General features: G+C 42.3%; 1 long non-coding RNA gene across 6 annotated transcripts in view; it reads left to right on the top strand.

The window, feature by feature from the left end:
• LOC129646282 (uncharacterized) overlaps positions 1 to 15,994 on the top strand; it is a 131,562-nt gene that overhangs the window by 57,891 nt on the left and 57,677 nt on the right. For all 6 annotated transcript variants that reach the window (XR_008711822.1, XR_008711826.1, XR_008711823.1 and 3 more), the window contains one exon: positions 67 to 378. This is a non-coding gene — a long non-coding RNA (uncharacterized LOC129646282). The remainder of the gene's footprint in view (positions 1 to 66; positions 379 to 15,994) is intronic.

The following is a 15,994-nucleotide window of genomic DNA, read 5'->3' as shown; positions in this document are numbered from 1 at the left end:
TATCCCCACCTTCAGTCTTATCTCCCAGAGCCTCCTACTTTCAACTCTTTTAACTATTTCTTACAGGATGTGCTGTGCTGTGTTTAGTCATTGAGTGTCCTACTCTTTGTCGTCCTATGGACTGCAGCCCACCAGGCTCCTCTGTCCAGGGGATTCTCCAGACAAGAATACTGCAGTGGGTAGCCTTTCCCTCCTCCAAGGGATCTTCCCAACTCAAGATTGAACTCAGGTCTTCCACATGGCACTCCATTTCCTCTGTGTCCCTACAAAGAAGAGGTCATGTGAGCACCTAGCAAGATGGCAGCTGTCTGGAATCGAGGGGAGAGCTGTTACCAGACATCAATCCTACAGGCACCTTGGACTTCCAGCCTTCAGACTGTGAGTAAATGCATTTCTGTTTGTTGAAGCCACCCAGTCTATGGCATTTTGTTATGGCAGCCAGACTAATACTCTCCTCATGCTTGACTGATATTTTGGTAAATATAGAATTCTATTTTGAAAATCCTGACCTCTCAGAATTTAGAAGATGATGGCATTTGATTCTTATCTTTGTATGTGACTTTTTTTTTTCCTTTTTGGAGGCTTTCAGAGACATCTTTGCATCTCCTATGTTCTGACATTTTACAACGCTGTGGCTTTGGCGCTTCTGTTCATCATTCATTCACTGTGCTGAGCACTTGGTGGTTCCTTTTGATCTGGAGATCCATGTCTTTTTGGAAATATTTCATATATCATTTCTTTGATAATTTTATTGTCTCCATTTTCTCTATTCTGTGTTTTCAGAAACTTTATTAATCATGTTAAGAGCTTGGAGATTGATTCTCAATTTCATTTAAAAAAATCATTTATTTGCTATCTTCCATACTTACACTTTTTATTTAGGTTTGTAGAAGAAATTAACTTTATAGAACAAAGCTTATACTAAATATTTTAATTCCAGGTGCTGTATTTTTAATTTCCTAAAGGTTTTATTGAACTCTTTTTTTTCCCCCCTCCATATCTTGGATTTGTTTTATGAATACATAGTTTGGATCAGAGGTTGATTTTCTTTCTTTGTTTAAGGTTCCTTCTGCGCCCATATTGTCTCTGCTTCCTTTTTCTGTTTGTTTAAGTTTGGTCTCTGTCTTGTATGCCAAAGATTTTCCTCAAGTGTTTGCTGATCCTTTACTAGTATTAAAGACTGAAGCACTGGACAACAGTTTGGAAAGTCTGTGTGTGTGTGTGCTGGGGGGAGTAGGGGGCTGGGCTTGCTGCATGGTGAGTGTCACCATGGGGTGGTGGTGCTTTAAACAGCCCTTCTATTGGGAGAATCCTAAATGTCAGCTTCTGAGCTCTTTTCTTAGAGGCTATTCAGTTTTGTTTTGTTCTTAAATAGAAGCATCAGTCCTCCAGTCTCCTGTTTGAGAGACTTGGTTGCTGGTATTCAGGGAGTAGGACAAAACCTAGGTGGTGGGGGGGGGTGGTGCTGAGTCTCACAATTCTGTACATAAACTTCACTTTGTCCCTCTGTTTGAGCTCAGGCCACACTCCAGTCTGGCACTGACCCCCAGGGCCTGGAGCTGAAGCCATTTTTAATCAGTTTCTCCAACATGGACCACAACTCTCCCATAGAGTTAGTGTCAGGATGGGATTGGGTGCGCAGGAAGCTGAATCACTGCTTCTGGAAATCTCTCTGCAGCACTTTTCCTGTTACTTACTCAACTCTGCTAAGTTGATTGCCACCTCTCCAACTCAATTGCCATCTTCAAGAAACTTGCTGAAATCTCTCTTTCACTTTTGTCTCCTCTTTCGTTCTCTCTGTCCACATATGCTAATACCTTTTATTCCTTTAGTGTTATTTTAGGGAAGTTTGGAAGGGAAGAAGAGAAAAATGCATGTTATAATTCTGCCATATTTAACTGAAAGCCTCTCTCCTTTTTCCCCCGCTTTAAGATTTGGAATCTATATAAGTAAAAATAAATAATTATAACCTATATACTAATTATTAATTGTCAGAATAGGACAACTTCTCATTTATATGAATCACAGTTACCAGAAACAAATAAAAAAAAAAAATAATAAGTTGAGAATTTTCCTCCTCTAATCCTCCAATTATACCCCCAATAAAAGACATTCTGTTAATTAACCAGACACTGTTATCACAGAATATTTGTAGATAAAGTGTCAACAGGGAATGGACTCTAAGAAGAAAATCCACCTTCGAAAATTTCTTCAAATTCCCCTTTTCAGTGTCCGATGTGGCACATTCCCATGACCACTTTGGGCTATTGTGAGTTTATCTGAGACAAGTAAGGTCATTTTGATCAATGCGATGAGTCCTCATCATAAACATTTCCTTTGATTGGTACATGGTGGTGCACTTTTCTGCTAGTTGAGGGGAGGGGAAGCAGCATTTTTGTTGGCATTTGAAGCGAGGTGCTCATCTGAGGGCCCCTGAAAGTGGTAAAGGAGCTGGGGTTGCAGCAAAAAGCACAAGGTTCCTATGGTGCAGTTCTGGGTAAAAGCAAGAAATTAGCTCTCAGCCACAGCAAAGGAGCTGAGCAACTCTGAATAAGCACGCCCATCCTTCTGATTGAAGTGGAAGAGAAGGAGGTAAAAGAGCTTCTCCTGGTATCTGAGTACCAGGCAAGTCAAATAGAAAGGAAAAGGCTTTCTATCTTTTTTCAGCACCTCAAGAGCAGTTAACAAACCCTGACAGGGAAGGAGAAGTGGGCAAAACTGAACTGCCTGAAAGTTTTATTGAGAGAAAAGAGCAAAGAGCTTTATACACAGGGTGAAGAAATGACGCTCTTGGTTGGTAGAAAAGATAATAATGTGAGTTACAGGAAAGAACTGGTAAGAAACTGGAACTTACAATTCACAAATTTTTATAGTAAGCTACATGTAGCATTCAATACTTTAATAAAACAGAATAGATTTTAAAATATATAGCCAATATAGGAAGGGGCTTTCCAGGTAATTCAGTTGGTAAAGAATCCTCCTCCAATGCAGGAGACAGCCTGCAATGGACGAGACCCAGGCTCAATCCCTGGGTCAGGAAGACCCCCTGGAGAAGGGAATGGCAATACCCACTGCAGTATTCTTGCCTGGGAAATCCCATGGACAGAGGAGCCTGGTGGGCTACAGTCCATGGGGTCACAAGAGTTGGACACAGCTCAGTGACTAAACCCACCAATATAGAAAGGGAATTCCATTCTAACATTTGTAAGAAGATATTCTGAGCTTGGGGAGGAATATGAGATATATTTAGTGATGATGAAGTAGACATAGCTGACGACAGGTTTTTATTGACAAAAGTTGTCAAGAGCCAAAGATGAAAAGAAAGACCTCAAGGATGAAAACACTTTTTCCCTCTAATCAACAAAGAATCCTCCAGGAATGAATTCTCATAACAATGTGTTGGGGAAATTATTTTCATTAGTAATAATGAAATAATGAAAAATCCATCCACTGATTTTTTTAAATGGGCAGTACTCAGATATTAGGGGCCTTAAAAACTCATCTATTTAATCTAGAGATACTGTGAATAAGATGGATTAACTAGAGAATGAAGAAACTGCAAAACTGGGGGTCTAAACATAATTTTATCATATGGTTGGCATAAGAAAAAAACTAAAATATCATTAAAGGGAATTTTAAGGAATATTTTAAAAAGCCACTTATTCCCTATTCTAACACTCCTCCCCCAACTCTCAACTAATTGATAGATGCCTCTCTATGTCTGGACAGTAATGCTCATTGGGATGTGTAAGGAAGAATTGGGTACATGAGTTCCCAAAGGACTCTCAAAAGGATTAATTTGGGTTCTTTATGTCTTAGCATTAGGAATGTGCTATGCTTGAGAGTCCTCACATTCATGTTCCTTGAAAATGGTGCTGTTAGTTGAAACAAATCTGACTTAGAAGCACAGAATCACTCCCATTCAAAGACCCTACGCCCAGGCTCTCCAGAGATACCTCAAACACTGTATTTCGTGAACTATAAGTGACATGCCTGGACACCAGGAAGTAAAGTACATTCAGCAGCTTGATTAACAAGATCACACTGTGACCCGATAACATCACAGAACACAGAACATACTGCTGAACGTCCACCTTCATAATTCCTGCTTATTTTTCCTGGTAGCAGAGCAGAAAGTGAAAGAACTCCTTCAGGGCTATTAATATGGAAAGTCTTCTTTAGGGGGAGATTTTCATTTTTTTTAAAAGGAATTTGGTGGGTAGTGGAACAACCTTTTCGAATCCTTCTTGTATTTTATTTTATTTACTATTTATTTTTTAATTGGAGGATAATTGCTTTACAATGTTGTGTTGGCTTCTGCCATACAACAATGATAATGTCATAATTTTATATATATATATATATATATATAAATACACACACACACATACACACACACCAGAGAAGGCAATGGCACCCCACTCCAGTAGTCTTGCCTGGAAAATCCCATGGATGGAGGAGCCTGGTAGGCTGCAGTCCATGGGGTTGCTAAGAGTCAGACACGACTGAGCGACTTCACTTTCACTTTTCACTTTCATGCATCGGAGAAGGAAATGGCAACCCACTCCAGTGTTCTTGCCTGGAGAATCCCAGGGACGGGGGAGCCTCGTGGGCTGCCGTCTATGGGGTTGCACAGAGTCGGACACGACTGAAGCGACTCAGCAGCAGCATATATACACACACATCCTCCCTCTTGAACCTCCCTCCCCCATCCCATCTCATCCCTGTAGGTCATCACAGAGCTCAAGGCTGGCCGCCTTGTGTTATATAGTGGAATGCTTCTTGTAAAACAGGTATGGGTGGTTGTTACACCATCATCTTTTATTTCCTTCTCTCTTTCCTTCCTTTCTTCCTCCCTCCCTCCCTTCTTTCATTCCTCCTTCTCTCCTTCCCTATCTTTTCTTTTTCTCACTATTTCTTTTTAAAGAATTGCCCTTATAAAATGAGTGTGTTTCAGCTACTAACACTGAGTAACAAATCACCCCAAAACTTGGTGACTTAAAATAACAACAGGGAGGCGGTTGAAGTGAACTGGATGCAGCACTGCACAGCAAGATTAAGGTCTTAGGTCCAAATGCTGGCCACGGTTCGTAATACATTAATGCCGGTGAGCAAGTCTGCACCTGTCTGAAGACTTTCTTCTCCAAATTAGAGCCCTCTAAGGCCCCCCCCAACTCTAAAATGGTTTTATTCTATATCTAGCTCTACCCCCAGGCCTCTGAGTGATTAAGTTTTTGAGCACTGTCTTTCTTTAAAACAGAAAGTCTTCTTCCACTTTGAGTGCCATCCTATCAGGCAGTGCAAGGTATACTTGGCTTCACATGACCCTATCCTAATACGCATGGAATCCTTTATCCTTTGATCTATTACCACACTTTTTACAAAGGCAGATAGTTTGAACGATGACCATATGCAGAACTGCAGACTCTTACAGCTGGGAGGGGATCTTTATATGATCCATAGCATTTGAACCTCAAGCCACAGAGTTAAAAGTCATAAGGTCTGGCCTTCCCGGGTGGTACGATGGATAAGAATCCACCTGCCAATGCAAGGGACACGGGTTTGCTCTCTGGTCAAGGAAGATTCCACGTGCCTCAGAGCAACTAAGCCCGTGTGCCACAGCTACTGAGCCTGCACTCTACAGCCTGTGAGCCACACTGCAACCTGCGTGCTGCAGCTACTCATGTCCGCACACCTAGAGCCTGTGCCCCACAAGAGAAGACCCAGCAGTGAGAAGCCCGTGCACCGCCACGCAGAGTAGCCCCTACGCTCCACAGCTAGCGAAAGCCCGCATGCAGCAACAAAGACCCAGCACAACCAAGATAAATACATAAAAACTCACACGTTCCATACCTTTTCTTAAGATCGAAGATTGCAACAATCCCTTGAACAATGATTTTCCCCCCTTTATCAGATTTATTTAAAGATTATATGGGTATAAAATTGTAAACAATTTGATTTCACTTTTAATGAAAGTTGTCCTTGAAAAGAATCTTTTCAGGAGACTAAACACTTATTCACAGGATGTTTTGCTTATTCAAAGCATTTGTAGGATTTTTTTCATTGCTTTCAGAACTTTTTTTTTTTTTAACCAAATCAGCTCTTTTTACTTGATTTTTAAACTTGATCGTCCACTTGCCATTTCCTCTTTCCCGTTCTTTGGGTACAACCCTTTGGCTCTACCGCCTAACCTCATAGCTTTGCTGTGTCAGCAAAGATATAAGAGACCCAGGAGGAGACAGGGGGCCTTGGAGGAGGTATGATTTTGACTATGAATGGAAATCTAGAGAAGAGTTTCAGTAAGCAAATAAAAAGCATATGGTATGGAAAAAGTTCATCTCAAAATGTTGATTTCTACTTTAATTATTGTAAATACTTGTTACAATGGTACAGTGTTCTTCTAGAAATGGGAAACATTTACTAATAAACTGTTCATTCAATCATCACAATGCTAGGTGCTAGATATAAATCAGTGAATAAGACAGAGGAGGTCCTTGCTCTCTCTCTCTCTCTTCTTTTTGTTTTTTTGGCCACACTGTGTGGCTTGTGGGATCTTAGTTCCCTGACCAGAGATTGAACCTGCACCCTTGGCATTGAAAGCATGGAGTCCTAACCACTGGATCACCAGGGAATTACCCCCTGCTCTTACTGAAGGAAAAAAGAATAAATAAACAAAAAGAAACTATCAAGTGGAGTTAAGTGGTAAGGAAAAGAATTACAGATGAGATGTTGTGATAGAGAGTAACTGAGGGGTACTCTTAGAATGGGACCGGGGGAACCTTGCTGAAACCTGAACGAGAAGTGGCCCATGTGAATATTCAAGGGAAGGGCATCCTAGTGTGGGAAGCAGATGGTACTCTGGCTGTCAGACAAGGACAGAGAGAATGACAAAGTGGAAGGAGCACAGTGGGGGAGCTGAGAGGGGCAGGCAGGGACCAGATCATTAAGGCATTAAAAGTCAGAGAAAGAAGTGTGTGCGACAACAGAGTAACCAATGTTCTGGCTTCTGTGTTAAAAAGTCACTGGAATTTCAAAGCAACCAAGACATCCTTCCATAGGTAAATGGATAAGCGAACTTTAGTACATCTTTACAATGAAAGACTATTCAGTGATAAAAAAGGAATGAGCTATCAAGGCACAAAAAACATAGAGAAACCTTAAGTACATACATCTAAGTGAATGAAACCTGTCTGAGAAAGCATCACGCTGTGTGATTCCAACCACGTGACATTCTGGAAAAGGCCAAACTATGGAAATGGTACAAGGAGTGGTTGCAAAGAGCTCAGGTGAGCGTGGGAAGGATGAATATGTCTAGTACAGGGATTATGGAGCAGTGAAATTATTCTGTATGATGGCTTAAGGGTAGATACACGTCATTACACATTTATCAAAACCCACAGACTGTGCAAAACAAGTGAACCTTAATGTAAAATATGGACTTTAGTTAATAGTAATATATCAATATTGGTTCATCAATTGTAACAATTGTACCATACCAATGCAAGATATTAATAATAGAGGAAACTGAGTCAAGGATGGGGTGGTGGTGGTGAGGAGACTAGGGAAATTCTCAGTACTTCCTTCTCAATTTTTCTGTAAGCCTAAAATGCCTCAAAAACATAATCTAGTAATTAATTTCTTTAAGTCACTGGAGTTGATATTTAAAAGCTGGATGGTAGAGGGCAGAATGGTTGCAAGAAGACCTGTCTGGAGGCTGTTGATGCAGGCCGGAGGAGGCATAGGTGACCTGGATTTGGGGGCCAAGTGGGGAGGAGGGAGACGATGGGGCAAATGGATAGCCCTAGAATGTGTTTTGGAAATGATCTTACTGGGACTTATAGAGGGCCTGCAAATGACAGGGAAAGCAACACAGGATGTCGGGTTTAAGCAGCTGGGTGAATGAATGGTCCTACAGTTTATGCAGGTGGGGAAAGTGAGTATTGCCAGCCAGACCCATGCAGAGGGCTGGGTGGGTCGGTGGATATGCAAATTTGGAATTCTGGGCCAAGGTCAAGATGAAGATGGAGATCTGGTTGTCATCAGAATCTGGAAAATGTCCAGTCTCACAGGACTGGATAAACACAACTCGAGGGTAGATAAGGTGGAGCAAACACTAACTGCTGAACAGCTCAGCACTGGAAGGGAGCTCAGACAGCAGCTGCCAAAGGAAGCTGAGAGGGAGCCTCTAGGAGATGGGAGAAATCCAGAGGCCTGTGGTGGCAGAAAGCCAAGGGAGGACTTGTTCTCACGCTGAAGGATTTATCTAAGCGCAACTCTGAGGGGTACAAGGACCTACGCAGGTGAAACACCCCATCAGACAGTAAGCTCACATTCTCCAAGTCACTTCCGACTCTTCAACCAGGGGACTAAAATGCAACTCGTCTGGGAGCTGAAGCCTTACCCTTGAGTCCTGATATTTAGTCCTCCTTTTTGGAACTCACTCAGCATGTCGGTTTAGAGCAGACTTTGGCCAAGTACAGCCTCTGAACCCACTTGTTTTTCTACAGCCCACAAGCTAAGAATGGCTTTTACATTTTTTAATAGTTGGGGGAAAATCAGAGGAAGAATATTTTGTGGCATATGAAAATTATAAGAAATTCAAAAATGTCAGTGTCTATAAGTAAAGTTTTTATTGAAACAAGCCATGTTCATTTAAATGCTCATTTTCTGCCTGCTTTTGCATAACAAAGGTAGAGTTGAGTAACTGGGACACAGATTTGCAAAGCCCAAGATATTTGTTCTCTGTCCCTTTACAGAAAGTTTCCTGGCTTCTGATTTAGGCACAAAAATCTATATTACCATGTGTGAGAAATGGCATGACACAAGCTTATCAATCCTCATCATGGGTTCTCTTGGACACAACTTAACTTGAAGTTCATATATATGTGTGTGTGTGTATATATATATATATTTCCCCCACCCCCCACCGTATCTGACTCATACCCTTGGGGTCCTCATAGGACCATGTCATTCAGTGACTTCTGAACTTCTGCCTCCAGTCCTGCCCTCTCCCTGCAAGTGCAACTGCCTGCTAGATTTCTCCATCTGAGTCATCCTTAAGCTCATCATATCCAAAATGGAGCTAGCTACCTTCTCTTGTGGCTCAGCTGGTAAAGAATCCACCTGCAATGCTGGAGGCCTGGGTTGGATTCCCGGGTTGGGAAGATTCCCTGGAGAAGGGAAAGGCTACCCACTCCAGTATTCTGGCCTGGAGAATTCCACGGACTGTGTAGTCCATAGGATCGCAAAGAGTCAGACACGACTGAGCGACTTTCACCTTCCTCTGAAAATGTATTTTATGTTACCATTCCTTAGTAGGATAGAGCAAAAATATGTCTTTACCTTTCCTCCCCTTTCTGACAGAGTTTCAAAAACTCTTGGAATTTGCCCAGTGTTGGGAGCCTCTTTTGTTATTCCTGAGGGAGCCCTTTCAACCACATCTGAGTTTATGCTGACAAGGTGAGCCCTGGTGGGCCCGGGGAATTTCAGATGATGGGCTGGCCACACAAGAAAGACCAAGCCAGTGACGAGAGGGCTGGAACGCTCATTCCCTCACTCTCCTCCCACCTCCACGGAAACAAAAGGCGCTGGGGATTGAGTGGTTGATTACCAATCATGTCTACGTAGTGAAACCCCAGAAACTCAGAAAAACTCTGGAATAAGGAGGTTAGGGGGAGCTTCCTGGTTGGTGGACATATCAGTGTACCAGGAGGATGGTGCACCCCAACTCCACAGAGGGCAGAGGCTCCTACGCTCAGGATCCTTTCACATGTACCCAATGTGCCACTTTATCTGGCTGTTCGTTTGTGGCCCGTAAAACAGCCCTTATAAGTATTGTGCTTTCAGTGACTTCTGTGGGCTGTTTTAGCAGATTGTTGAACATGAGTGGGGGATTTGGGGAACACTCACATTTGTAGCCAAGATAGAAATGTGGGTCACCTGGGGACTCCACCTGTGGCTGTGTCTGAGCAAAGCAGTCTTTTGAGACTGAGCCTTTAATTTGCCAAATCTGCTCTCAATTCTCTGATGTCAGAACTGGATTGAATTGTAGAGTCTCCAGTTGGTGTTAGAGAACTGGTGTTAGAACCTGCTGAGTCATGGGCTTCATCATCCAACCAGTCACCCAAGATAGAAATCTGATAGTTATTTTAGACTTGTTTTTTACTGCATAGTCCATACTCCACATTCAATCTCTGAGCAATGCTGACTATGCCCTGACTCTACCTCCCTACCCCTGAGCCTCTGTTTCCCTCTCCCACATCCACTGCCCTGGCTCAGACACTCAGCAACACTCACACGGATTGTGATAATAGCACCCCAGTGATCCTCCCTAACACCAGTCCTGCCCTATCTCAAATTGATACAAGGTTTGGTTTTTTTTTGTTTTTGTTGTTGTTTTGGTCATGTGGCTTGTGGTGTCTTAGTTCCCTGACCAGAGATTGAACCCATGCCCTCAGCAGTGAAAGTACAGAGTCCTAACCACTGGACCATCAGGGAATTCCTGGTACTAGGTTTTAACTAGTGATCTATTGAAAAAAATACAGACTAGCCAAGTCTTAAAACCATTTAAAGATGGACACTTTGTACAGCAACAATTCTCAAGCCTGATGGACATCATGATCACTTGCGAAGCCTTTGAAGCCTCCAGACATCTGGGCTACTCCTTCATTGATTCTGAGGTCTAGCTAGGTCCTCCCCAAAGGACAACAGGATCGCTTTTCCCTGGAGTTTCTGGATTAGACATGAAGTATTTGGAATTCATGCTGATGAAAGATTAAATCATGAAATCTTTGAGTTATTTTGGATCAGACAAAGAGGAAAATCTTTCATCACACCATTTAGCATTTTATGGCATTTCATCATTCAGGAGAGTTCAAAGTGCAGATATTTTGCAAATCCTTTACATCCAGTCTTTGAGTTTTTTTGGATTCAGGCTGCAATCTGGTGACTGATCAAAGCTTGCAAAACTTGATTTCAAGATTCCAAATCTGACAGCATCTTACCTGGGGTAAATCCTATTACAAGGCAATTTTAAACTGCCAGAAGACTGTGTGTCTTCAGTAGTGGGAAAGGTTGCCTTCAACCACAGAACTCTCTCTTGGGAACTGGAGTGTATTTCCAGTGTTCAGTGTTAGAAGAGTGCAGATGTAGGATTCCAGCCATTCTTCCTCTGGGTTGTTGCTTTATAGGTGGGATAATTCTGTAATATCTCACCCACATGGATTAGCCATTCCTATAACATCCGAGGTAATATAAGCACTACTTCTGCTATTTTAAAAGAAATCATTCATTTTATCAGCAATACACAGGTGATTTGACCTTAAACTTAGGTAATTATAATAATTAAAGAGCTAATGCCACATTCGCAGGTCTGTGCAGACCCTCTCTCACTGCCTATTGTCTAGAAACCATTTTGCAGCGTGTAGCTCTCTTTCTGTTCCCTGTTTCTTTGGAGTGCTTCCAAGATCCAGTCTGTTATTATTTAAACTCTCTCTGAATGTTGGTATGTTGGTATTTTTGTGCTCTGCCTCGTATGACTTATGGATTTTTGTTTCCTTCTCTGTGAGATATTTTCCATAGCCATTCAAAACCATTATTCATTCCACATGCTTCAAATATAATGCCCACCTAATCAATCACCACTTCTGCATTTGAAAATAAAACCATCCTTTCTTTATTATATTAGGCAAATTAGTCAAATGAGTGTTTTCTAAAACTTGCTGCCTTTTTAGGGCCCTTGGCGCTCAGCCTGCCTTTCTCCACTGCCGCCTCCTCCCTTTCTCCTCCTCCTGTTTGCAAACAGTATCCGTTTCCTTTTGTGGTGTTCCGAGTGGATTCTGATCCTCCCTGACTGTGTCGTCAGCTTCCACGATCAAGCCTCTTTCCTTGGGAGCACTCCCTTCCAGATGGCGGGGTAGAAGCCTTCATCTCTTTCTGCTCTGTGACTGAGCAGCAAAGCCCCTCAGAATGAAGCAGACGTTCCTCTCCTCTCGGGCAGGTTTTATTTTCAGAAAGCACAGCGACCATACAGTCAATATGAACCACCAAAATTTACAAAATGCCTTTGTTGATGTTTTGCTGAGATGGGGTAGTAAAAGAAAAAAAAAAACAAACAAAAAAAACGGAGCAGCTTACATCCTCAATTCTTCCTTTCTCCATTCTCCCCCCATTACATGTTTCCCTTAATTTCTCTGTTTTTGTTTAATTTCAAGAAGGATTCCTTTGTTTTAAGAAACCAGGGTTCTTTTGTGCCAATCTCAACATTCTTATCAGATAAGCCTCTTGAAGAGACAGACAGAACATAGCATCTGCTGCCACAAGAAGTCATGTAGCCAAAGCCTGTTAGAGAGAACTCTGTCTAACTATTGTCCTGGCACAGCAAATGGCCCTTCAAATCATGATTCTTTCTAATGTATGTGTTTATAAGCAATTAAACTCCAGTTTTAGGGAAGACACACTAACAGCATACATTATTTTAATAGACATACAGTACTACTTTAAACCGTCTTCGCCATCTGCTCATCGTAATTATAAATGCAAAAGGAACATATTTTACATTAGCATCAGAAACTAGTGTGATATTAGGGATGGAAATGCCCATATATGCTCTTTGTACAATACCAAATGCATCTGTGCTATTTTCCTTTTCTTTCCACAGTACAAATCAGAGGAAGAAGATGCTTGTTCCTTGTGGTCTCTTTCCTGATATGGAAGATAATTTTCAGGATGGAAATTCATTAGGAGGGGATTTTGACTTAGTATTCAGACAAATATTCTTTGAAAGCTATATGAGCTGATGTGTCTGGCTCTGGCTGGCTCTATAGAGTTATCTTATCTCTCAGCCAATAAGGGGGAAAAACACAATATACCAGGGGCAGTAAATCTACTGCAATCTGCTTTAATGTCCATTAGAGATACAATGCATAATGTATAATGGGGAAAGTGTTTTTTCTTCCTATAAATAAAATTTAGAAGAATCATGGGATGCATGTGCCTTGGTGGAACACTTAATATAGAGTTGAAAAAGCATCTGGGTAGGCATATGCTGTGGTTTTCATCTGCATCTTTATGGGTGGGTGATCTTTCTAGATGGAGAATAATGCCATCATAATGTTAGAGGAAGGAGGAATGAAACACTCAGTTCCATTTTCTTAGTGGGGTTGGTCAAAGCCACCATATAAACATATTCGTTTCATAAGAAATGGTAGAGATGAGTCTATTAGACTCTCCACTAACAAGGATTTTTAGCCAGAGTTTAGATAGGTAGCCCAAAGGAAAGGATACTCAGGATGAGTGAAGAGAAGTTCAACAGTAGAGTCTACTTAGAATTTGTCCCTGCTCTGCAGCGAAGTGGATTCATCATTTACTAAAAGAACTCAGTTTACACTTCATTTCCAGGTCAACTAGTTTAAGAACAAAGGACAATACCATTTCCCCTGAGCTTATTAGTGTGTTTCTGTCTCTTGTTTTGCATCCTGGCCGTATTGGACTCGGAGAAGGCAATGGCACCCCACTCCAGTACTCTTGCCTGGAAAATCCCATGGATGGAGGAGCCTGGTAGGCTGCAGTCCATGGGGTCACTAAGAGTCAGACATGACTGAGTGACTTCACTTTCACTTTTCACTTTCATGCATTGGAGAAGGAAATGGCAACCCACTCCAGTGTTCTTGCCTGGAGAATCCCAGGGATGGGGGAGCCTCGTAGACTGCCATCTATTGGGTCGCACAGAGTCAGACACGACTGAAGCGACTTAGCAGCAGCAGTATATGGGACAGTGCTGAATGATAAAGGCTTGTATTTTAGGATGAAAAATGTTTCATGCAGGTGAAGATGAAGATGTATCTGCTCATTAGTAATGAGTGACTCTAGGCTCTGATCAACTGTATGGAATCAGGTAACATCACCAGAGGTGACTGCTCCCATTTGGGCAGGACCAAGACCTGCAGTGGTCACAGAACAGCTGCTGGAGGGAGAAAGCCATCACTCTTCTCTTTTCTCAGCTCTGGGTTAAAAGACAAACACTACTTAAAATACAGTATGCTACAAGAAAAGATCTGACTTCCTATGAAATAGCCCAACCTTGTAATTCTGTGAAAGCCTGCCTCCTGGTGTGGCTTCTGTTATTTTGTGTATGGGCTGATCTTTTTGAGCCCCTGTCTCATAAGCATGTACAATGAGCCAACCCAACTACAAGACCAACATCCCTAAAGTACCACATTCACCATGTTACTCCCTGCTCAGAAATTTTCAGTGGCATCTACAGCTGACATTTGAAGTTGCTGCTGAACCCTCTGTGGACATGATTTGCTGGCTTTTCATTCTAACTCCTGGAATTCTCTGGTCACTGCCTCAAGTCTCCCTTGCCCCTCATGGGATCATGAGGGGACATTTGCATCTCTGCAGGCAGCCTATGAGGATCTGGGGAACTCCATCTGGGATCCTCTCTGGCTAAACACACAGTGCTGCCGTATTCTCCTGCAGCAATGCTTTTTGGTTTAGGGACCTGCATGATGGTCTCTTCCCTGAATGTCAACAGAAAGCAAGCCCCATGCCCCTTGTAGTGTATCTTGGGTTTCTGTCACTTGATCTCTCAAGCTGAGGGCCAAGACTAAGAGACTCTGGATTCTTCCTCATGGGTTGATTAGGGCTTTATCCCAAAGCTTGTTTCCTCCAAATGTCTCTTACCTCTCCACAGCTCCCCCAGCCTTCTCCTTCTTGATATGTCTTTTCTCCCACCAGTTCTTTCTTCCTTCAACAAAGGTTGGCTTTCACAAGTAAAAGCCTGGGCTTTCACAACTTTTGTATTTGAAACAGGGAAGAAATATTGTTCTTCCTACAAAGCTGGGCTCTGCCTTTCTCTAAAAGAAAGATTACTTCAGTTCCAATGGATGGAGGGTCAAAAAGCTTCAAGAATTGGGGGAAATAAAGATTATATGGGGTTACACTTTAAAATGGTGGACTTCCCTGGTGGCTCAGATGGTAAAGTGTCTGTCTACAATGTGGGAGACCTGGGTTCGATCCCTGGGTTGGGAAGATCCTCTGGAGAAGGAAATGGCAATCCACTCCAGTACTATTGCCTGGAAAATCCCATGGACAGAGGAGCCTGGTAAGCTACAGTCCATGGGGTCGCAAAGAGTCGGACTCAACTAAGCAACTTCACTTCACACTTTAAAATAATGTTTTATTTCATATGCATTAAGATCCAGTTCAAATTCCATCTTCACTAATCACACATTTTAAAAGTGGTTTCTACCACCTCTAAACTCCTGAAGTGTGCAGCCCTCATACAGGTCTTTAGAGCCTTGCCTGCAGCCATTTCTCCCTTATCTCTCCACAGAAGACTGTAATCTTATTATTCTCCATCCTGCCTGAGCTTAATTAAGAGTTACAGAGCAGTAAGCATTGTCTCCTTGCTGATAGACAGCCTTCTGGCGTCTCCCTGGGGGTAATCCTGCATCTCACCTGGTAGTAAATATGCAAGTAACGGTGGTAAAACCACCTGGAAACCTTAGAGGTGAGTTTGTAGCTGGTTCAAGTCTTGCCTTTCACACTTGCCCTTCTTTTTAAACTTCAGATATTTTAAAGTTGAGAGCCACAGCAGTGCCTCAATGTCAGCCTTATGAACTTGATTTCTGGACACTGAGTAGAATTATTAAAAGGAGGAGATTTAATATTGAGAAAAGTGGACCCCTAAAAATAGTCTTATAAGGTCCCCATATTTGAAATTTGGAAGGAATGCATCACACTGGTCACAAAGGTATATAGTCCTGTTTCCACAAGATTTGATAGTGTTTAATACATACAAGACAAGTAAAATAGGCTTCCCTGGTAGCTCAGCTGGTGAAGAATCCACCTGCAATGCAGGAGACCCCGGTTTGATTCCTGGGTCAGGAAGATCCTCTGGAGAAGGGATAGGCTACCCACTCTAGTATTCATGGGCTTCCCTGGTGACTCAGATGGTAAAGAACCTGCCTGCAATGTGGGAGACCTGGGT

The sequence above is a fragment of the Bubalus kerabau genome, chromosome 3 (genome assembly GCF_029407905.1).
Source record: "Bubalus kerabau isolate K-KA32 ecotype Philippines breed swamp buffalo chromosome 3, PCC_UOA_SB_1v2, whole genome shotgun sequence".
Classification (NCBI taxonomy): Eukaryota; Metazoa; Chordata; class Mammalia; order Artiodactyla; family Bovidae; genus Bubalus; species Bubalus kerabau.
This window is presented reverse-complemented; position numbering and strand designations above follow the sequence as displayed.